Source organism: Stenella coeruleoalba, assembly GCF_951394435.1.
Source record: "Stenella coeruleoalba genome assembly, contig: scaffold_57, whole genome shotgun sequence".
Lineage (NCBI taxonomy): Eukaryota > Metazoa > Chordata > Mammalia > Artiodactyla > Delphinidae > Stenella > Stenella coeruleoalba.
The window spans coordinates 1,756,391-1,778,821 of NW_027646459.1; the positions used below are offsets into that span (position 1 = coordinate 1,756,391).

At 43.7% G+C, this 22,431-nt stretch overlaps 2 long non-coding RNA genes across 2 annotated transcripts in view; both read left to right on the forward strand.

Annotated features, from left to right (window-relative positions):
* LOC307181097 overlaps positions 1–8,064 on the forward strand; it is a 183,421-nt gene extending 175,357 nt beyond the window's left edge. The window contains exon 3 of the long non-coding RNA XR_013825896.1: positions 7,984–8,064. This is a non-coding gene — a long non-coding RNA (uncharacterized lncRNA). The remainder of the gene's footprint in view (positions 1–7,983) is intronic.
* A 3,072-nt stretch (positions 8,065–11,136) lies between these two features.
* Positions 11,137–22,431, forward strand: part of LOC307181095 — a 165,871-nt gene continuing 154,576 nt past the window's right edge. Inside the window, exon 1 of the long non-coding RNA XR_013825892.1 lies at positions 11,137–11,220. This is a non-coding gene — a long non-coding RNA (uncharacterized lncRNA). The remainder of the gene's footprint in view (positions 11,221–22,431) is intronic.

Below are 22,431 nucleotides of genomic sequence, written 5' to 3' on the forward strand. Positions count from 1 at the left end.
TCAGTTCCTGTGTAGCCAAGTTTACATTCCATGTATTACTGATATCTTATGATGTTTCTTTTTCTGTGTGACTTATTTCAGTTAGAATCATCATACCTGAATCCACTCATTGTGCTGCTAAGGGCCTGATGACACAGATTTCATTGCTGAGTGATATTGCTTTGTAAGTAAATACCACAACTTCTTTCTCCATTTTTCACTTTCTGCGATGTTGAACTTGTACTGTAAACGAGGTTCTTGTAAACAGAGCCTTTCCAAACTTTGGGGTGGCTGTGTCTTTTTGATTTTAATTTCCCTAAGCTATAGGACCATAAGTGGAAGTGCCCTAGGCTCTGTTGCTTTGTTTTTTAGATGTTTCAGGAAACACCATACACTTCTCCCGAGTGGTTGTTGGCAATTTACATCCCGCCCATCAGCATAACAAGGCTCCCAGTTCTCCATGGGCTGTCCTGCCTTTCTGGAGTTTACACTTTTTTCAGATGGCCCTTTTGACCGGGGGGAAGTGAGACTTCATTGTAGTGCACATTTCCTTTGCAAGCTTGCTTGGTTGGCCAAAAAGGGCGTATGCGTTTTTCCTGAATATATTCAGGAAAACACGCATACGCCCTTTTTGGCCAAGTGCATCATTGTGGACGTTCTGCCTCTTTTCCTATGCTTTCAATGCAATTCCAGTCTACCTCCTGAAATCGGTTTCCTGCAATGCTGCCCCGCTTTCAAGTCCTCTTGGCAGGCTTACTTCAGTATATTTTTGGACGATAGCTGTCATTTATAACTCTGCAGGTTTGTGAATTACAGTGCCCCTGAGCTCCTTTCTTCAACTCGCTTTCTTGTGAGCTGGCCGCAACACCGCAGGATGGCTTCAGGCCCTTATCTGGTTCCGGCACGGCACGCTGAGCCTTTGGTTATTTCCTCTTCCTGGTGGGAAATGAGAGTTAAATTTGCCCGTCCAGACACCTCCAGCTAGTCTCTCATTGGTTCTCGCTATTCCTGTTCATCTTCCGCAGAAATTGCAAACTGGGCCAAACAGGAGGTTAAAGGCGCTGACTCTCCAAGTCGGGAGAGTGTTAGTAAAGTGTCTGGAATGTTGCACCCGAGTACCAGGGTACGAAAACTGAGACATATTTGAACACGTCTCCCGTTCACACGGATGATCATACTCTTGGTTCCACATGCATGTTTTAGCTGAAGGAAGAATACCTTAAACCTGGGTAGTTGAAACCCGTGGAATGGGTACCATGCAATATGACTTCAAAGGGTCTTCATTTGCTCACGAACCTCTCCAATCCTATCACTGCTGCGTTTATGCCCCTGTACACATGCTTGATTCTCTTTCGGAGACATAGCAATCCATAGGTTTTAAGATACTTAATAGTCAGGAACATTCTTAGGCGTTTAATATGGGGTGTTGAGTCCATTTCGTTGAGCAAGGAGTAGCTCTTGTCTATTCCATATTTGGCTTAAGGAACTTTATCTGTGCTCATTTAAATCTCTGGTTTTATGCAGCACCCCAACTCACCTTTCCCCTTAAGCAAGCATAAGTTGGTTTTCTAAATTTGAGACCCTGTTCTGTTCTGTAATTCAGTTCCTGTGTAGCCAAGTTTACATTCCGTGTATTACTGATATCTTATGATGTTTCTTTTTCTGTGTGACTTATTTCAGTTAGAATCATCATACCTGAATCCACTCATTGTGCTGCTAAGGGCCTGATGACACAGATTTCATTGCTGAGTGATATTGCTTTGTAAGTAAATACCACAACTTCTTTATCCATTTTTCACTTTCTGCGATGTTGAACTTGTACTGTAAACGAGGTTCTTGTAAACAGAGCCGTTCCAAACTTTGGGGTGGCTGTGTCTTTTTGATTTTAATTTCCCTAAGCTATAGGACCATAAGTGGAAGTGCCCTAGGTTCTGTTGCTTTGTTTTTTAGATGTTTCAGGAAACACCATACACTTCTCCCGAGTGGTTGTTGGCAATTTACATCCCGCCCATCAGCATAACAAGGCTCCCAGTTCTCCATGGCCTGTCCTGCCTTTCTGGATTTTACACTTTTTTCAGATGGCCCTTTTGACCGGGGAGAAGTGAGACTTCATTGTAGTGCAGATTTCCTTTGCAAGCTTGCTTGGTTGGCCAAAAAGGGCGTATGCGTTTTTTCCTGAATATATTCAGGAAAAAATGCATACGCCCTTTTTGGCCAAGTGCATCATTGTGGACGTTCTGCCTCTTTTCCTATGCTTTCAATGCAATTCCAGTCTACCTCCTGAAATCGGTTTCCTGCAATTCTGCCCCGCTTTCAAGTCCTCTTGGCAGGCTTACTTCAGTATATTTTTGGACGATAGCTGTCATTTATAACTCTGCAGGTTTGTGAATTACAGTGCCCCTGAGCTCCTTTCTTCAACTCGCTTTCTTGTGAGCTGGCCGCAACACCGCAGGATGGCTTCAGGCCCTAATCTGGTTCTGGCAAGGCACGCTGAGCCTTTGGTTAATTCCTCTTCCTGGTGGGAAATGAGAGTTAAATTTGCCCGTTCAGACACCTCCAGCTAGCCTCTCATTGGTTCTCGCTATTCCTGTTCATCTTCCGCAGAAATTGCAAACTGGGCCAAACAGGAGGTTAAAGGGACTGACTCTCCAAGTCGGGAGAGTGTTAGTAAAGTGTCTGGAATGTTGCACCCGAGTACCAGGGTACGAAAACTGAGACATAGTTGAACACGTCTCCCGATCACATGGTTGATCATACTCTAGGTTCCACATGCATGTTTTAGCTGAAGGAAGAATACCTAAAACCTGGGTAGTTGAAACCCGTGGAATGGGTACCATGCAATATGACTTCAAAGGGTCTTCATTTGCTCACCGAACCTCTCCAATCCTATCACTGCTGCGTTTATGCCCCTGTACACATGCTTGATTCTCTTTCGGAGACATAGCAATCCATAGGTTTTAAGATACTTACTAGTCAGGTACATTCTTAGGCGTTTAATATGCGGTGTTGAGTCCATTTCGTTGAGCAAGGAGTAGCTCTTGTCTATTCCATATTTGGCTTAAGGAACTTTATCTGTGCTCATTTCAATCTCTGGTTTTATACAGCACCCCAACTCACCTTTACCCTTAAGCAAGCATAAGTTGGTTTTCTAAATTTGAGACCCTGTTCTGTTCTGTAATTCAGTTCCTGTGTAGCCAAGGTTATATTCCGTGTATTACTGATATCTTATGATGTTTCTTTTTCTCTGTGACTTACTTCAGTTAGAATCATCATACCTGAATCCACTCATTGTGCTGCTAAGGGCCTGATGACACAGATTTCATTGCTGAGTGATATTGCTTTGTAAGTAAATACCACAACTTCTTTATCCATTTTTCACTTTCTGCGATGTTGAACTTGTACTGTAAACGAGGTTGTTGTAAACAGAGCCGTTCCAAATTTTGGGGTGGCTGTGTCTTTTTGATTTTAATTTCCCTAAGCTATAGGACCATAAGTGGAAGTGCCCTAGGCTCTGTTGCTTTGTTTTTTAGATGTTTCAGGAAACACCATACACTTCTCCCGAGTGGTTGTTGGCAATTTACATCCCGCCCATCAGCATAACAAGGCTCCCAGTTCTCCATGGCCTGTCCTGCCTTTCTGGAGTTTACACTTTTTTCAGATGGCCCTTTTGACCAGGGGGAAGTGAGACTTCATTGTAGTGCAGATTTCCTTTGCAAGTTTGCTTGGTTGGCCAAAAAGGGCGTATGCGTTTTTTCCTGAATATATTCAGGAAAAAACGCATACGCCCTTTTTGGCCAAGTGCATCATTGTGGACGTTCTGCCTCTTTTCCTATGCTTTCAATGCAATTCCAGTCTACCTCCTGAAATCGGTTTCCTGCAATTCTGCCCCGCTTTCAAGTCCTCTTGGCAGCCTTACTTCAGTATATTTTTGGACGATAGCTGTCATTTCTAACTCTGCAGGTTTGTGAATTACAGTGCCCCTGAGCTCCTTTCTTCAACTCGCTTTCTTGTGAGCTGGCCGCAACACCGCAGGATGGCTTCAGGCCCTTATCTGGTTCCGGCACGGCATGCTGAGCCTTTGGTTATTTCCTCTTCCTGGTGGGAAATGAGAGTTAAATTTGCCCGTCCAGACACCTCCAGCTAGTCTCTCATTGGTTCTCGCTATTCCTGTTCATCTTCCGCAGAAATTGCAAACTGGGCCAAACAGGAGGTTAAAGGCGCTGACTCTCCAAGTCGGGAGAGTGTTAGTAAAGCGTCTGGAATGTTGCACCCGAGTACCAGGGTACGAAAACTGAGACATATTTGAACACGTCTCCCGATCACATGGTTGATCATACTCTGGGTTCCACATGCATGTTTTAGCTGAAGGAAGAATACCTAAAACCTGGGTAGTTGAAACCCGTGGAATGGGTACCATGCAATATGACTTCAAAGGGTCTTCATTTGCTCACCGAACCTCTCCAATCCTATCACTGCTGCGTTTATGCCCCTGTACACATGCTTGATTCTCTTTCGGAGACATAGCAATCCATAGGTTTTAAGATACTTACTAGTCAGGTACATTCTTAGGCGTTTAATATGCGGTGTTGAGTCCATTTCGTTGAGCAAGGAGTAGCTCTTGTCTATTCCATATTTGGCTTAAGGAACTTTATCTGTGCTCATTTCAATCTCTGGTTTTATGCAGCACCCCAACTCACCTTTACCCTTAAGCAAGCATAAGTTGGTTTTCTAAATTTGAGACCCTGTTCTGTTCTGTAATTCAGTTCCTGTGTAGCCAAGTTTACATTCCGTGTATTACTGATATCTTATGATGTTTCTTTTTCTGTGTGACTTACTTCAGTTAGAATCATCATACCTGAATCCACTCATTGTGCTGCTAAGGGCCTGATGACACAGATTTCATTGCTGAGTGATATTGCTTTGTAAGTAAATACCACAACTTCTTTATCCATTTTTCACTTTCTGCGATGTTGAACTTGTACTGTAAACGAGGTTGTTGTAAACAGAGCCGTTCCAAATTTTGGGGTGGCTGTGTCTTTTTGATTTTAATTTCCCTAAGCTATAGGACCATAAGTGGAAGTGCCCTAGGCTCTGTTGCTTTGTTTTTTAGATGTTTCAGGAAACACCATACACTTCTCCCGAGTGTCTGTTGGCAATTTACATCCCGCCCATCAGCATAACAAGGCTCCCAGTTCTCCATGGCCTGTCCTGCCTTTCTGGATTTTACACTTTTTTCAGATGGCCCTTTTGACCAGAGGGAAGTGAGACTTCATTGTAGTGCAGATTTCCTTTGCAAGTTTGCTTGGTTGGCCAAAAAGGGCGTATGCGTTTTTTCCTGAATATATTCAGGAAAAAACGCATACGCCCTTTTTGGCCAAGTGCATCATTGTGGACGTTCTGCCTCTTTTCCTATGCTTTCAATGCAATTCCAGTCTACCTCCTGAAATCGGTTTCCTGCAATTCTGCCCCGCTTTCAAGTCCTCTTGGCAGCCTTACTTCAGTCTATTTTTGGACGATAGCTGTCATTTATAACTCTGCAGGTTTGTGAATTACAGTGCCCCTGAGCTCCTTTCTTCAACTCGCTTTTTTGTGAGCTGGCCGCAACACCGCAGGATGGCTTCAGGCCCTAATCTGGTTCCGGCACGGCACGCTGAGCCTTTGGTTAATTCCTCTTCCTGGTGGGAAATGAGAGTTAAATTTGCCCGTCCAGACACCTCCAGCTAGCCTCTCATTGGTTCTCGCTATTCCTGTTCATCTTCCGCAGAAATTGCAAACTGGGCCAAACAGGAGTTTAAAGGGACTGACTGTCCAAGTCGGGAGAGTGTTAGTAAAGTGTCTGGAATGTTGCACCCGAGTACCAGGGTACGAAAACTGAGACATATTTGAACACGTCTCCCGATCACATGGTTGATCATACTCTAGGTTCCACATGCATGTTTTAGCTGAAGGAAGAATAACTTAAACCTGGGTAGTTGAAACCCGTGGAATGGGTACCATGCAATATGACTTCAAAGGGTCTTCATTTGCTCACCGAACCTCTCCAATCCTATCACTGCTGCGTTTATGCCCCTGTACACATGCTTGATTCTCTTTCGGAGACATAGCAATCCATAGGTTTTAAGATACTTACTAGTCAGGTACATTCTTAGGCGTTTAATATGCGGTGTTGAGTCCATTTCGTTGAGCAAGGAGTAGCTCTTGTCTATTCCATATTTGGCTTAAGGAACTTTATCTGTGCTCATTTCAATCTCTGGTTTTATGCAGCACCCCAACTCACCTTTACCCTTAAGCAAGCATAAGTTGGTTTTCTAAATTTGAGACCCTGTTCTGTTCTGTAATTCAGTTCCTGTGTAGCCAAGTTTACATTCTGTGTATTACTGATATCTTATGATGTTTCTTTTTCTCTGTGACTTACTTCAGTTAGAATCATCATACCTGAATCCACTCATTGTGCTGCTAAGGGCCTGATGACACAGATTTCATTGCTGAGTGATATTGCTTTGTAAGTAAATACCACAACTTCTTTATCCATTTTTCACTTTCTGCGATGTTGAACTTGTACTGTAAACGAGGTTGTTGTAAACAGAGCCGTTCCAAATTTTGGGGTGGCTGTGTCTTTTTGATTTTAAATTCCCTAAGCTATAGGACCATAAGTGGAAGTGCCCTAGGCTCTGTTGCTTTGTTTTTTAGATGTTTCAGGAAACACCATACACTTCTCCCGAGTGGTTGTTGGCAATTTACATCCCGCCCATCAGCATAACAAGGCTCCCAGTTCTCCATGGCCTGTCCTGCCTTTCTGGAGTTTACACTTTTTTCAGATGGCCCTTTTGACCAGGGGGAAGTGAGACTTCATTGTAGTGCAGATTTCCTTTGCAAGTTTGCTTGGTTGGCCAAAAAGGGCGTATGCGTTTTTTCCTGAATATATTCAGGAAAAAACGCATACGCCCTTTTTGGCCAAGTGCATCATTGTGGACGTTCTGCCTCTTTTCCTATGCTTTCAATGCAATTCCAGTCTACCTCCTGAAATCGGTTTCCTGCAATTCTGCCCCGCTTTCAAGTCCTCTTGGCAGCCTTACTTCAGTCTATTTTTGGACGATAGCTGTCATTTATAACTCTGCAGGTTTGTGAATTACAGTGCCCCTGAGCTCCTTTCTTCAACTCGCTTTCTTGTGAGCTGGCCGCAACACCGCAGGATGGCTTCAGGCCCTTATCTGGTTCCGGCACGGCATGCTGAGCCTTTGGTTATTTCCTCTTCCTGGTGGGAAATGAGAGTTAAATTTGCCCGTCCAGACACCTCCAGCTAGTCTCTCATTGGTTCTCGCTATTCCTGTTCATCTTCCGCAGAAATTGCAAACTGGGCCAAACAGGAGGTTAAAGGCGCTGACTCTCCAAGTCGGGAGAGTGTTAGTAAAGCGTCTGGAATGTTGCACCCGAGTACCAGGGTACGAAAACTGAGACATATTTGAACACGTCTCCCGATCACATGGTTGATCATACTCTGGGTTCCACATGCATGTTTTAGCTGAAGGAAGAATACCTAAAACCTGGGTAGTTGAAACCCGTGGAATGGGTACCATGCAATATGACTTCAAAGGGTCTTCATTTGCTCACCGAACCTCTCCAATCCTATCACTGCTGCGTTTATGCCCCTGTACACATGCTTGATTCTCTTTCGGAGACATAGCAATCCATAGGTTTTAAGATACTTACTAGTCAGGTACATTCTTAGGCGTTTAATATGCGGTGTTGAGTCCATTTCGTTGAGCAAGGAGTAGCTCTTGTCTATTCCATATTTGGCTTAAGGAACTTTATCTGTGCTCATTTCAATCTCTGGTTTTATGCAGCACCCCAACTCACCTTTACCCTTAAGCAAGCATAAGTTGGTTTTCTAAATTTGAGACCCTGTTCTGTTCTGTAATTCAGTTCCTGTGTAGCCAAGTTTACATTCCGTGTATTACTGATATCTTATGATGTTTCTTTTTCTGTGTGACTTACTTCACTTAGAATCATCATACCTGAATCCACTCATTGTGCTGCTAAGGGCCTGATGACACAGATTTCATTGCTGAGTGATATTGCTTTGTAAGTAAATACCACAACTTCTTTATCCATTTTTCACTTTCTGCGATGTTGAACTTGTACTGTAAACGAGGTTGTTGTAAACAGAGCCATTCCAAATTTTGGGGTGGCTGTGTCTTTTTGATTTTAATTTCCCTAAGCTATAGGACCATAAGTGGAAGTGCCCTAGGCTCTGTTGCTTTGTTTTTTAGATGTTTCAGGAAACACCATACACTTCTCCCGAGTGTCTGTTGGCAATTTACATCCCGCCCATCAGCATAACAAGGCTCCCAGTTCTCCATGGCCTGTCCTGCCTTTCTGGATTTTACACTTTTTTCAGATGGCCCTTTTGACCAGAGGGAAGTGAGACTTCATTGTAGTGCAGATTTCCTTTGCAAGTTTGCTTGGTTGGCCAAAAAGGGCGTATGCGTTTTTTCCTGAATATATTCAGGAAAAAACGCATACGCCCTTTTTGGCCAAGTGCATCATTGTGGACGTTCTGCCTCTTTTCCTATGCTTTCAATGCAATTCCAGTCTACCTCCTGAAATCGGTTTCCTGCAATTCTGCCCCGCTTTCAAGTCCTCTTGGCAGCCTTACTTCAGTATATTTTTGGACGATAGCTGTCATTTCTAACTCTGCAGGTTTGTGAATTACAGTGCCCCTGAGCTCCTTTCTTCAACTCGCTTTCTTGTGAGCTGGCCGCAACACCGCAGGATGGCTTCAGGCCCTTATCTGGTTCCGGCACGGCACGCTGAGCCTTTGGTTATTTCCTCTTCCTGGTGGGAAATGAGAGTTAAATTTGCCCGTCCAGACACCTCCAGCTAGTCTCTCATTGGTTCTCGCTATTCCTGTTCATCTTCCGCAGAAATTGCAAACTGGGCCAAACAGGAGGTTAAAGGCGCTGACTCTCCAAGTCGGGAGACTGTTAGTAAAGCGTCTGGAATGTTGCACCCGAGTACCAGGGTACGAAAACTGAGACATATTTGAACACGTCTCCCGTTCACACGGATGATCATACTCTTGGTTCCACATGCATGTTTTAGCTGAAGGAAGAATACCTTAAACCTGGGTAGTTGAAACCCGTGGAATGGGTACCATGCAATATGACTTCAAAGGGTCTTCATTTGCTCACGAACCTCTCCAATCCTATCACTGCTGCGTTTATGCCCCTGTACACATGGTTGATTCTCTTTCGGAGACATAGCAATCCATAGGTTTTAAGATACTTAATAGTCAGGAACATTCTTAGGCGTTTAATATGCGGTGTTGAGTCCATTTCGTTGAGCAAGGAGTAGCTCTTGTCTATTCCATATTTGGCTTAAGGAACTTTATCTGTGCTCATTTAAATCTCTGGTTTTATGCAGCACCCCAACTCACCTTTACCCTTAAGCAAGCATAAGTTGGTTTTCTAAATTTGAGTCCCTGTTCTGTTCTGTAATTCAGTTCCTGTGTAGCCAAGTTTACATTCCGTGTATTACTGATATCTTATGATGTTTCTTTTTCTGTGTGACTTATTTCAGTTAGAATCATCATACCTGAATCCACTCATTGTGCTGCTAAGGGCCTGATGACACAGATTTCATTGCTGAGTGATATTGCTTTGTAAGTAAATACCACAACTTCTTTATCCATTTTTCACTTTCTGTGATGTTGAACTTGTACTGTAAACGAGGTTCTTGTAAACAGAGCCGTTCCAAACTTTGGGGTGGCTGTGTCTTTTTGATTTTAATTTCCCTAAGCTATAGGACCATAAGTGGAAGTGCCCTAGGTTCTGTTGCTTTGTTTTTTAGATGTTTCAGGAAACACCATACACTTCTCCCGAGTGGTTGTTGGCAATTTACATCCCGCCCATCAGCATAAAAAGGCTCTCAGTTCTCCATGGCCTGTCCTGCCTTTCTGGATTTTACACTTTTTTCAGATGGCCCTTTTGACCGGGGAGAAGTGAGACTTCATTGTAGTGCAGATTTCCTTTGCAAGCTTGCTTGGTTGGCCAAAAAGGGCGTATGCGTTTTTTCCTGAATATATTCAGGAAAAAACGCATACGCCCTTTTTGGCCAAGTGCATCATTGTGGACGTTCTGCCTCTTTTCCTATGCTTTCAATGCAATTCCAGTCTACCTCCTGAAATCGGTTTCCTGCAATTCTGCCCCGCTTTCAAGTCCTCTTGGCAGCCTTACTTCAGTCTATTTTTGGACGATAGCTGTCATTTATAACTCTGCAGGTTTGTGAATTACAGTGCCCCTGAGCTCCTTTCTTCAACTCGCTTTTTTGTGAGCTGGCCGCAACACCGCAGGATGGCTTCAGGCCCTAATCTGGTTCCGGCACGGCACGCTGAGCCTTTGGTTAATTCCTCTTCCTGGTGGGAAATGAGAGTTAAATTTGCCCGTCCAGACACCTCCAGCTAGCCTCTCATTGGTTCTCGCTATTCCTGTTCATCTTCCGCAGAAATTGCAAACTGGGCCAAACAGGAGTTTAAAGGGACTGACTGTCCAAGTCGGGAGAGTGTTAGTAAAGTGTCTGGAATGTTGCACCCGAGTACCAGGGTACGAAAACTGAGACATATTTGAACACGTCTCCCGATCACATGGTTGATCATACTCTAGGTTCCACATGCATGTTTTAGCTGAAGGAAGAATAACTTAAACCTGGGTAGTTGAAACCCGTGGAATGGGTACCATGCAATATGACTTCAAAGGGTCTTCATTTGCTCACCGAACCTCTCCAATCCTATCACTGCTGCGTTTATGCCCCTGTACACATGCTTGATTCTCTTTCGGAGACATAGCAATCCATAGGTTTTAAGATACTTACTAGTCAGGTACATTCTTAGGCGTTTAATATGCGGTGTTGAGTCCATTTCGTTGAGCAAGGAGTAGCTCTTGTCTATTCCATATTTGGCTTAAGGAACTTTATCTGTGCTCATTTCAATCTCTGGTTTTATGCAGCACCCCAACTCACCTTTACCCTTAAGCAAGCATAAGTTGGTTTTCTAAATTTGAGACCCTGTTCTGTTCTGTAATTCAGTTCCTGTGTAGCCAAGTTTACATTCCGTGTATTACTGATATCTTATGATGTTTCTTTTTCTGTGTGACTTACTTCACTTAGAATCATCATACCTGAATCCACTCATTGTGCTGCTAAGGGCCTGATGACACAGATTTCATTGCTGAGTGATATTGCTTTGTAAGTAAATACCACAACTTCTTTATCCATTTTTCACTTTCTGCGATGTTGAACTTGTACTGTAAACGAGGTTGTTGTAAACAGAGCCATTCCAAATTTTGGGGTGGCTGTGTCTTTTTGATTTTAATTTCCCTAAGCTATAGGACCATAAGTGGAAGTGCCCTAGGCTCTGTTGCTTTGTTTTTTAGATGTTTCAGGAAACACCATACACTTCTCCCGAGTGTCTGTTGGCAATTTACATCCCGCCCATCAGCATAACAAGGCTCCCAGTTCTCCATGGCCTGTCCTGCCTTTCTGGATTTTACACTTTTTTCAGATGGCCCTTTTGACCAGAGGGAAGTGAGACTTCATTGTAGTGCAGATTTCCTTTGCAAGTTTGCTTGGTTGGCCAAAAAGGGCGTATGCGTTTTTTCCTGAATATATTCAGGAAAAAACGCATACGCCCTTTTTGGCCAAGTGCATCATTGTGGACGTTCTGCCTCTTTTCCTATGCTTTCAATGCAATTCCAGTCTACCTCCTGAAATCGGTTTCCTGCAATTCTGCCCCGCTTTCAAGTCCTCTTGGCAGCCTTACTTCAGTCTATTTTTGGACGATAGCTGTCATTTCTAACTCTGCAGGTTTGTGAATTACAGTGCCCCTGAGCTCCTTTCTTCAACTCGCTTTCTTGTGAGCTGGCCGCAACACCGCAGGATGGCTTCAGGCCCTTATCTGGTTCCGGCACGGCACGCTGAGCCTTTGGTTATTTCCTCTTCCTGGTGGGAAATGAGAGTTAAATTTGCCCGTCCAGACACCTCCAGCTAGTCTCTCATTGGTTCTCGCTATTCCTGTTCATCTTCCGCAGAAATTGCAAACTGGGCCAAACAGGAGGTTAAAGGCGCTGACTCTCCAAGTCGGGAGACTGTTAGTAAAGCGTCTGGAATGTTGCACCCGAGTACCAGGGTACGAAAACTGAGACATATTTGAACACGTCTCCCGTTCACACGGATGATCATACTCTTGGTTCCACATGCATGTTTTAGCTGAAGGAAGAATACCTTAAACCTGGGTAGTTGAAACCCGTGGAATGGGTACCATGCAATATGACTTCAAAGGGTCTTCATTTGCTCACGAACCTCTCCAATCCTATCACTGCTGCGTTTATGCCCCTGTACACATGGTTGATTCTCTTTCGGAGACATAGCAATCCATAGGTTTTAAGATACTTAATAGTCAGGAACATTCTTAGGCGTTTAATATGCGGTGTTGAGTCCATTTCGTTGAGCAAGGAGTAGCTCTTGTCTATTCCATATTTGGCTTAAGGAACTTTATCTGTGCTCATTTAAATCTCTGGTTTTATGCAGCACCCCAACTCACCTTTACCCTTAAGCAAGCATAAGTTGGTTTTCTAAATTTGAGTCCCTGTTCTGTTCTGTAATTCAGTTCCTGTGTAGCCAAGTTTACATTCCGTGTATTACTGATATCTTATGATGTTTCTTTTTCTGTGTGACTTATTTCAGTTAGAATCATCATACCTGAATCCACTCATTGTGCTGCTAAGGGCCTGATGACACAGATTTCATTGCTGAGTGATATTGCTTTGTAAGTAAATACCACAACTTCTTTATCCATTTTTCACTTTCTGCGATGTTGAACTTGTACTGTAAACGAGGTTCTTGTAAACAGAGCCGTTCCAAACTTTGGGGTGGCTGTGTCTTTTTGATTTTAATTTCCCTAAGCTATAGGACCATAAGTGGAAGTGCCCTAGGTTCTGTTGCTTTGTTTTTTAGATGTTTCAGGAAACACCATACACTTCTCCCGAGTGGTTGTTGGCAATTTACATCCCGCCCATCAGCATAAAAAGGCTCTCAGTTCTCCATGGCCTGTCCTGCCTTTCTGGATTTTACACTTTTTTCAGATGGCCCTTTTGACCGGGGAGAAGTGAGACTTCATTGTAGTGCAGATTTCCTTTGCAAGCTTGCTTGGTTGGCCAAAAAGGGCGTATGCGTTTTTTCCTGAATATATTCAGGAAAAAACGCATACGCCCTTTTTGGCCAAGTGCATCATTGTGGACGTTCTGCCTCTTTTCCTATGCTTTCAATGCAATTCCAGTCTACCTCCTGAAATCGGTTTCCTGCAATTCTGCCCCGCTTTCAAGTCCTCTTGGCAGCCTTACTTCAGTCTATTTTTGGACGATAGCTGTCATTTATAACTCTGCAGGTTTGTGAATTACAGTGCCCCTGAGCTCCTTTCTTCAACTCGCTTTTTTGTGAGCTGGCCGCAACACCGCAGGATGGCTTCAGGCCCTAATCTGGTTCCGGCACGGCACGCTGAGCCTTTGGTTAATTCCTCTTCCTGGTGGGAAATGAGAGTTAAATTTGCCCGTCCAGACACCTCCAGCTAGCCTCTCATTGGTTCTCGCTATTCCTGTTCATCTTCCGCAGAAATTGCAAACTGGGCCAAACAGGAGTTTAAAGGGACTGACTGTCCAAGTCGGGAGAGTGTTAGTAAAGTGTCTGGAATGTTGCACCCGAGTACCAGGGTACGAAAACTGAGACATATTTGAACACGTCTCCCGATCACATGGTTGATCATACTCTAGGTTCCACATGCATGTTTTAGCTGAAGGAAGAATAACTTAAACCTGGGTAGTTGAAACCCGTGGAATGGGTACCATGCAATATGACTTCAAAGGGTCTTCATTTGCTCACCGAACCTCTCCAATCCTATCACTGCTGCGTTTATGCCCCTGTACACATGCTTGATTCTCTTTCGGAGACATAGCAATCCATAGGTTTTAAGATACTTACTAGTCAGGTACATTCTTAGGCGTTTAATATGCGGTGTTGAGTCCATTTCGTTGAGCAAGGAGTAGCTCTTGTCTATTCCATATTTGGCTTAAGGAACTTTATCTGTGCTCATTTCAATCTCTGGTTTTATGCAGCACCCCAACTCACCTTTACCCTTAAGCAAGCATAAGTTGGTTTTCTAAATTTGAGACCCTGTTCTGTTCTGTAATTCAGTTCCTGTGTAGCCAAGTTTACATTCTGTGTATTACTGATATCTTATGATGTTTCTTTTTCTCTGTGACTTACTTCAGTTAGAATCATCATACCTGAATCCACTCATTGTGCTGCTAAGGGCCTGATGACACAGATTTCATTGCTGAGTGATATTGCTTTGTAAGTAAATACCACAACTTCTTTATCCATTTTTCACTTTCTGCGATGTTGAACTTGTACTGTAAATGAGGTTGTTGTAAACAGAGCCGTTCCAAATTTTGGGGTGGCTGTGTCTTTTTGATTTTAATTTCCCTAAGCTATAGGACCATAAGTGGAAGTGCCCTAGGTTCTGTTGCTTTGTTTTTTAGATGTTTCAGGAAACACCATACACTTCTCCGGAGTGTCTGTTGGCAATTTACATCCCGCCCATCAGCATAACAAGGCTCCCAGTTCTCCATGGCCTGTCCTGCCTTTCTGGATTTTACACTTTTTTCAGATGGCCCTTTTGACCAGAGGGAAGTGAGACTTCATTGTAGTGCAGATTTCCTTTGCAAGCTTGCTTGGTTGGCCAAAAAGCGCGTATGCGTTTTTTCCTGAATATATTCAGGAAAAAACGCATACGCCCTTTTTGGCCAAGTGCATCATTGTGGACGTTCTGCCTCTTTTCCTATGCTTTCAATGCAATTCCAGTCTACCTCCTGAAATCGGTTTCCTGCAATTCTGCCCCGCTTTCAAGTCCTCTTGGCAGCCTTACTTCAGTCTATTTTTGGACGATAGCTGTCATTTATAACTCTGCAGGTTTGTGAATTACAGTGCCCCTGAGCTCCTTTCTTCAACTCGCTTTCTTGTGAGCTGGCCGCAAAACCGCAGGATGGCTTCAGGCACTTATCTGGTTCCGGCACGGCACCCTGAGCCTTTGGTTATTTCCTCTTCCTGGTGGGAAATGAGAGTTAAATTTGCCCGTCCAGACACCTCCAGCTAGTCTCTCATTGGTTCTCGCTATTCCTGTTCATCTTCCGCAGAAATTGCAAACTGGGCCAAACAGGAGGTTAAAGGCGCTGACTCTCCAAGTCGGGAGAGTGTTAGTAAAGCGTCTGGAATGTTGCACCCGAGTACCAGGGTACGAAAACTGAGACATATTTGAACACGTCTCCCGTTCACACGGATGATCATACTCTTGGTTCCACATGCATGTTTTAGCTGAAGGAAGAATACCTTAAACCTGGGTAGTTGAAACCCGTGGAATGGGTACCATGCAATATGACTTCAAAGGGTCTTCATTTGCTCACCGAACCTCTCCAATCCTATCACTGCTGCGTTTATGCCCCTGTACACATGCTTGATTCTCTTTCGGAGACATAGCAATCCATAGGTTTTAAGATACTTACTAGTCAGGTACATTCTTAGGCGTTTAATATGCGGTGTTGAGTCCATTTCGTTGAGCAAGGAGTAGCTCTTGTCTATTCCATATTTGACTTAAGGAACTTTATCTGTGCTCATTTCAATCTCTGGTTTTATGCAGCACCCCAACTCACCTTTACCCTTAAGCAAGCATAAGTTGGTTTTCTAAATTTGAGACCCTGTTCTGTTCTGTAATTCAGTTCCTGTGTAGCCAAGTTTACATTCCGTGTATTACTGATATCTTATGATGTTTCTTTTTCTGTGTGACTTATTTCAGTTAGAATCATCATACCTGAATCCACTCATTGTGCTGCTAAGGGCCTGATGACACAGATTTCATTGCTGAGTGATATTGCTTTGTAAGTAAATACCACAACTTCTTTCTCCATTTTTCACTTTCTGCGATGTTGAACTTGTACTGTAAACGAGGTTCTTGTAAACAGAGCCGTTCCAAACTTTGGGGTGGCTGTGTCTTTTTGATTTTAATTTCCCTAAGCTATAGGACCATAAGTGGAAGTGCCCTAGGTTCTGTTGCTTTGTTTTTTAGATGTTTCAGGAAACACCATACACTTCTCCCGAGTGGTTGTTGGCAATTTACATCCCGCCCATCAGCATAACAAGGCTCCCAGTTCTCCATGGCCTGTCCTGCCTTTCTGGATTTTACACTTTTTTCAGATGGCCCTTTTGACCGGGGAGAAGTGAGACTTCATTGTAGTGCAGATTTCCTTTGCAAGCTTGCTTGGTTGGCCAAAAAGGGCGTATGCGTTTTTTCCTGAATATATTCAGGAAAAAACGCATACGCCCTTTTTGGCCAAGTGCATCATTGTGGACGTTCTGCCTCTTTTCCTATGCTTTCAATGCAATTCCAGTCTACCTCCTGAAATCGGTTTCCTGCAATTCTGCCCCGCTTTCAAGTCCTCTTGGCAGCCTTACTTCAGTCTATTTTTGGACGATAGCTGTCATTTATAACTCTGCAGGTTTGTGAATTACAGTGCCCCTGAGCTCCTTTCTTCAACTCGCTTTCTTGTGACCTGGCCGCAACACCGCAGGATGGCTTCAGGCCCTAATCTGGTTCCGGCACGGCACGCTGAGCCTTTGGTTAATTCCTCTTCCTGGTGGGAAATGAGAGTTAAATTTGCCCGTTCAGACACCTCCAGCTAGCCTCTCATTGGTTCTCGCTATTCCTGTTCATCTTCCGCAGAAATTGCAAACTGGGCCAAACAGGAGGTTAAAGGGACTGACTCTCCAAGTCGGGAGAGTGTTAGTAAAGTGTCTGGAATGTTGCACCCGAGTACCAGGGTACGAAAACTGAGACATATTTGAACACGTCTCCCGATCACATGGTTGATCATACTCTAGGTTCCACATGCATGTTTTAGCTGAAGGAAGAATACCTTAAACCTGGGTAGTTGAAACCCGTGGAATGGGTACCATGCAATATGACTTCAAAGGGTCTTCATTTGCTCACCGAACCTCTCCAATCCTATCACTGCTGCGTTTATGCCCCTGTACACATGCTTGATTCTCTTTCGGAGACATAGCAATCCATAGGTTTTAAGATACTTACTAGTCAGGTACATTCTTAGGCGTTTAATATGGGGTGTTGAGTCCATTTCGTTGAGCAAGGAGTAGCTCTTGTCTATTCCATATTTGGCTTAAGGAACTTTATCTGCGCTCATTTCAATCTCTGGTTTTATGCAGCACCCCAACTCTCCTTACCCTTAAGCAAGAATAAGTTGGTTTTCTAAATTTGAGACCCTGTTCTGTTCTGTAATTCAGTTCCTGTGTAGCCAAGTTTACATTCCGTGTATTACTGATATCTTATGATGTTTCTTTTTCTGTGTGACTTATTTCAGTTAGAATCATCATACCTGAATCCACTCATTGTGCTCCTAAGGGCCTGATGACACAGATTTCATTGCTGAGTGATATTGCTTTGTAAGTAAATACCACAACTTCTTTATCCATTTTTCACTTTCTGCGATGTTGAACTTGTACTGTAAACGAGGTTCTTGTAAACAGAGCTTTTCCAAACTTTGGGGTGGCTGTGTCTTTTTGATTTTAAATTCCCTAAGCTATAGGACCATAAGTGGAAGTGCCCTAGGCTCTGTTGCTTTGTTTTTTAGATGTTTCAGGAAACACCATACACTTCTCCCGAGTGGTTGTTGGCAATTTACATCCCGCCCATCAGCATAACAAGGCTCCCAGTTCTCCATGGCCTGTCCTGTCTTTCTGGATTTTACACTTTTTTCAGATGGCCCTTTTGACCGGGGGGAAGTGAGACTTCATTGTAGTGCAGATTTCCTTTGCAAGCTTGCTGGGTTGGCCAAAAAGGGCGTATGCGTTTTTTCCTGAATATATTCAGGAAAAAACGCATACGCCCTTTTTGGCCAAGTGCATCATTGTGGACGTTCTGCCTCTTTTCCTATGCTTTCAATGCAATTCCAGTCTACCTCCTGAAATCGGTTTCCTGCAATTCTGCCCCGCTTTCAAGTCCTCTTGGCAGCCTTACTTCAGTCTATTTTTGGACGATAGCTGTCATTTATAACTCTGCAGGTTTGTGAATTACAGTGCCCCTGAGCTCCTTTCTTCAACTTGCTTTCTTGTGACCTGGCCGCAACACCACAGGATGGCTTCAGGCCCTAATCTGGTTCCGGCACGGCACGCTGAGCCTTTGGTTAATTCCTCTTCCTGGTGGGAAATGAGAGTTAAATTTGCCCATCCAGACACCTCCAGCTAGCCTCTCATTGGTTCTCGCTATTCCTGTTCATCTTCCGCAGAAATTGCAAACTGGGCCAAACAGGAGGTTAAAGGGACTGACTCTCCAAGTCGGGAGAGTGTTAGTAAAGTGTCTGGAATGTTGCACCCGAGTACCAGGGTACGGAAACTGAGACATATTTGAACACATCTCCCGATCACATGGTTGACCATACTCTAGGTTCCACATGCATGTTTTAGCTGAAGGAAGAATACCTTAAACCTGGGTAGTTGAAACCCGTGGAATGGGTACCATGCAATATGACTTCAAAGGGTCTTCATTTGCTCACCGAACCTCTCCAATCCTATCACTGCTGCGTTTATGCCCCTGTACACATGCTTGATTCTCTTTCGGAGACATAGCAATCCATAGGTTTTAAGATACTTACTAGTCAGGTACATTCTTAGGCGTTTAATACGGGGTGTTGAGTCCATTTCGTTGAGCAAGGAGTAGCTCTTCTCTATTCCATATTTGGCTTAAGGAACTTTATCTGTGCTCATTTCAATCTCTGGTTTTATGCAGCACCCCAACTCTCCTTTACCCTTAAGCAAGAATAAGTTGGTTTTCTAAATTTGAGACCGTGTTCTGTTCTGTAATTCAGTTCCTGTGTAGCCAAGCTTACATTCCGTGTATTACTGATATCTTATGATGTTTCTTTTTCTGTGTGACTTATTTCAGTTAGAATCATCATACCTGAATCCACTCATTGTGCTGCTAAGGGCCTGATGACACAGATTTCATTGTTGAGTGATATTGCTTTGTAAGTAAATACCACAACTTCTTTATCCATTTTTCACTTTCTGCGATGTTGAACTTGTACGGTAAACGAGGTTCTTGTAAACAGAGCCGTTCGAAAGTTTTGGGTGGCTGTGTCTTTTTGATTTTAATTTCCCTAAGCTATAGGACCATAAGTGGAAGTGCCCTAGGCTCTGTTGCTTTGTTTTTTAGATGTTTCAGGAAACACCATACACTTCTCCCGAGTGTCTGTTGGCAAATTACATCCCGCCCATCAGCATAACAAGGCTCCCAGTTCTCCATGGCCTGTCCTGCCTTTCTGGATTTTACACTTTTTTCAGATGGCCCTTTTGACCGGGGGGAAGTGAAACTTCATTGTAGTGCAGATTTCCTTTGCAAGCTTGCTTGGTTGGCCAAAAAGGGCGTATGCGTTTTCTCCTGAATATATTCAGGATAAAACGCATACGCCCTTTTTGGCCAAGTGCATCATTGTGGACGTTCTGCCTCTTTTCCTATGCTTTCAATGCAATTCCAGTCTACCTCCTGAAATCGGTTTCCTGCAATTCTGCCCCGCTTTCAAGTCCTCTTGGCAGCCTTACTTCAGTCTATTTTTGGACGATAGCTGTCATTTATAACTCTGCAGGTTTGTGAATTACAGTGCCCCTGAGCTCCTTTCTTCAACTCGCTTTCTTGTGACCTGGCTGCAACACCGCAGGATGGCTTCAGGCCCTAATCTGGTTCCGGCATGGCACGCTGAGCCTTTGGTTAATTCCTCTTCCTGGTGGGAAATGAGAGTTAAATTTGCCCGTCCAGACACCTCCAGCTAGCCTCTCATTGGTTCTCGCTATTCCTGTTCATCTTCCGCAGAAATTGCAAACTGGGCCAAACAGGAGGTTAAAGGTGCTGACTCTCCAAGTGGGGAGAGTGTTAGTAAAGCGTCTGGAATGTTGCACCCGAGTACCAGGGTACGAAAACTGAGACATATTTGAACACGTCTCCTTTTCACATGGTTGATCATACTTGGGTTCCCCATGCATGTTTTAGCTGAAGGAAGAATACCTAAAACCTGGGTAGTTGAAACCCGTGGAATGGGTACCATGCAATATGACTTCAAAGGGTCTTCATTTGCTCACCGAACCTCTCCAATCCTATCACTGCTGCGTTTATGGCCCTGTACACATGCTTGATTCCCCTTCGGAGACATAGCAATCCATAGGTTTTAAGATACTTACTAGTCATGTACATTCTTAGGCGTTTAATATGCGATGTTGAGTCCATTTCGTTGAGCAAGGAGTAGCTCTTGTCTATTCCATATTTGGCTTAAGGAACTTTATCTGTGCTCATTTCAATCTCTGGTTTTATGCAGCACCCCAACTCACCTTTCCCCTTAAGCAAGCATAAGTTGGTTTTCTAAATTTGAGACCCTGTTCTGTTCTGTAATTCAGTTCCTGTGTAGCCAAGTTTCCATTCCGTGTATTACTGATATCTTATGATGTTTCTTTTTCTGTGTGACTTCCTTCAGTTAGAATCATCATACCTGAATCCACTCATTGTGCTGCTACGGGCCTGATGACATAGATTTCATTGCTGAGTGATATTGTTTTGTAAGTGAATACCACAACTTTTTTATCCATTTTTCACTTTCTGCGATGTTGAACTTGTACTGTAAACGAGGTTCTTGTAAACAGAGCCGTTCCAAACTTTGGGGTGGCTGTGTCTTTTTGATTTTAATTTCCCTAAGCTATAGGACCATAAGTGGAAGTGCCCTAGGCTCTGTTGCTTTGTTTTTTAGATGTTTCAGGAAACACCATACACTTCTCCCTAGTGTCTGTTGGCAATTTACATCCCTCCCATCAGCACAACAAGGCTCCCAGTTCTCAATGGCCTGTTGCCTTTCTGGATTTTACACTTTTTTCAGATGGCCCTTTTGACCGGGGGGAAGTGAGACTTCATTGTAGTGCAGATTTCCTTTGCAAGCTTGCTTGGTTGGCCAAAAAGGGCATATGCGTTTTTTCCTGAATATATTCAGGAAAAAACGCATACGCCCTTTTTGGCCAAGTGCATCATTGTGGACGTTCTGCCTCTTTTCCTATGCTTTCAATGCAATTCCAGTCTACCTCCTGAAATCGGTTTCCTGCAATTCTGCCCCGCTTTCAAGTCCTCTTGGCAGCCTTACTTCAGTCTATTTTTGGACGATAGCTGTCATTTATAACTCTGCAGGTTTGTGAATTACAGTGCCCCTGAGCTCCTTTCTTCAACTCGCTTTCTTGTGACCTGGCCGCAACACCGCAGGATGGCTTCAGGCCCTAATCTTGTTCCGGCCCGGCATGCTGAGCCTTTGGTTAATTCCTCTTCCTGGTGGGAAATGAGAGTTAAATTTGCCCGTCCAGACACCTCCAGCTAGCCTCTCATTGGTTCTCGCTATTCCTGTTCATCTTCCGCAGAAATTGCAAACTGGGCCAAACAGGAGGTTAAAGGGACTGACTCTCCAAGTCGGGAGAGTGTTAGTAAAGCGTCTGGAATGTTGCACCCGAGTACCAGGGGAGGAAAACTGAGACATATTTGAACACGTCTCCCGTTCACATGGTTGATCATACTCTGGGTTCCACATGCATGTTTTAGCTGAATGAAGAATACCTTAAACCTGGAGAGTTGAGACCCGTGTAATGGGTACCATGCAATATGACTTCAAAGGGTCTTCATTTGCTCACCGAACCTCTCCAATCCTATCACTGCTGCGTTTATGCCCCTGTACACACGCTTGATTCTCTTTTGGAGACATAGCAATCCATAGGTTTTAAGATACTTACTAGTCAGGTACATACTTAGGCGTTTAATATGGGGTTTTGAGTCCATTTCGTTGAGCAAGGAGTAGCTCTTGTCTATTCCATATTTGGCTTAAGGAACTTTATCTGTGCTCATTTCAATCTCTGGTTTTATGCAGCACCCCAACTCACCTTTCCCCTTAAGCAAGCATAAGTTGGTTTTCTAAATTTGAGACCCTGTTCTGTTTTGGAATGCAGTTCCTGTGTAGCCAAGTTTACATTCCGTGTATTAGTGATATCTTATGATGTTTCTTTTTCTGTGTGACTTATTTCAGTTAGAATCATCGTACCTGAATCCACTCATTATGCTGCTACGGGCCTGATGACATAGATTTCATTGCTGAGTGATACTGCATTGTACGTAAGTACCACAAGTTCTTTATCCATTTTTCACTTTATGTGATATTGAACTTGTACGGTAAACGGGGTTCTTGTAAACGGAGGCGTCCCAAACTTTGGGGTGGCTGTGTCTTTTTGATTTTAATTTCCCTAAGCTATAGGACCATAAGTGGA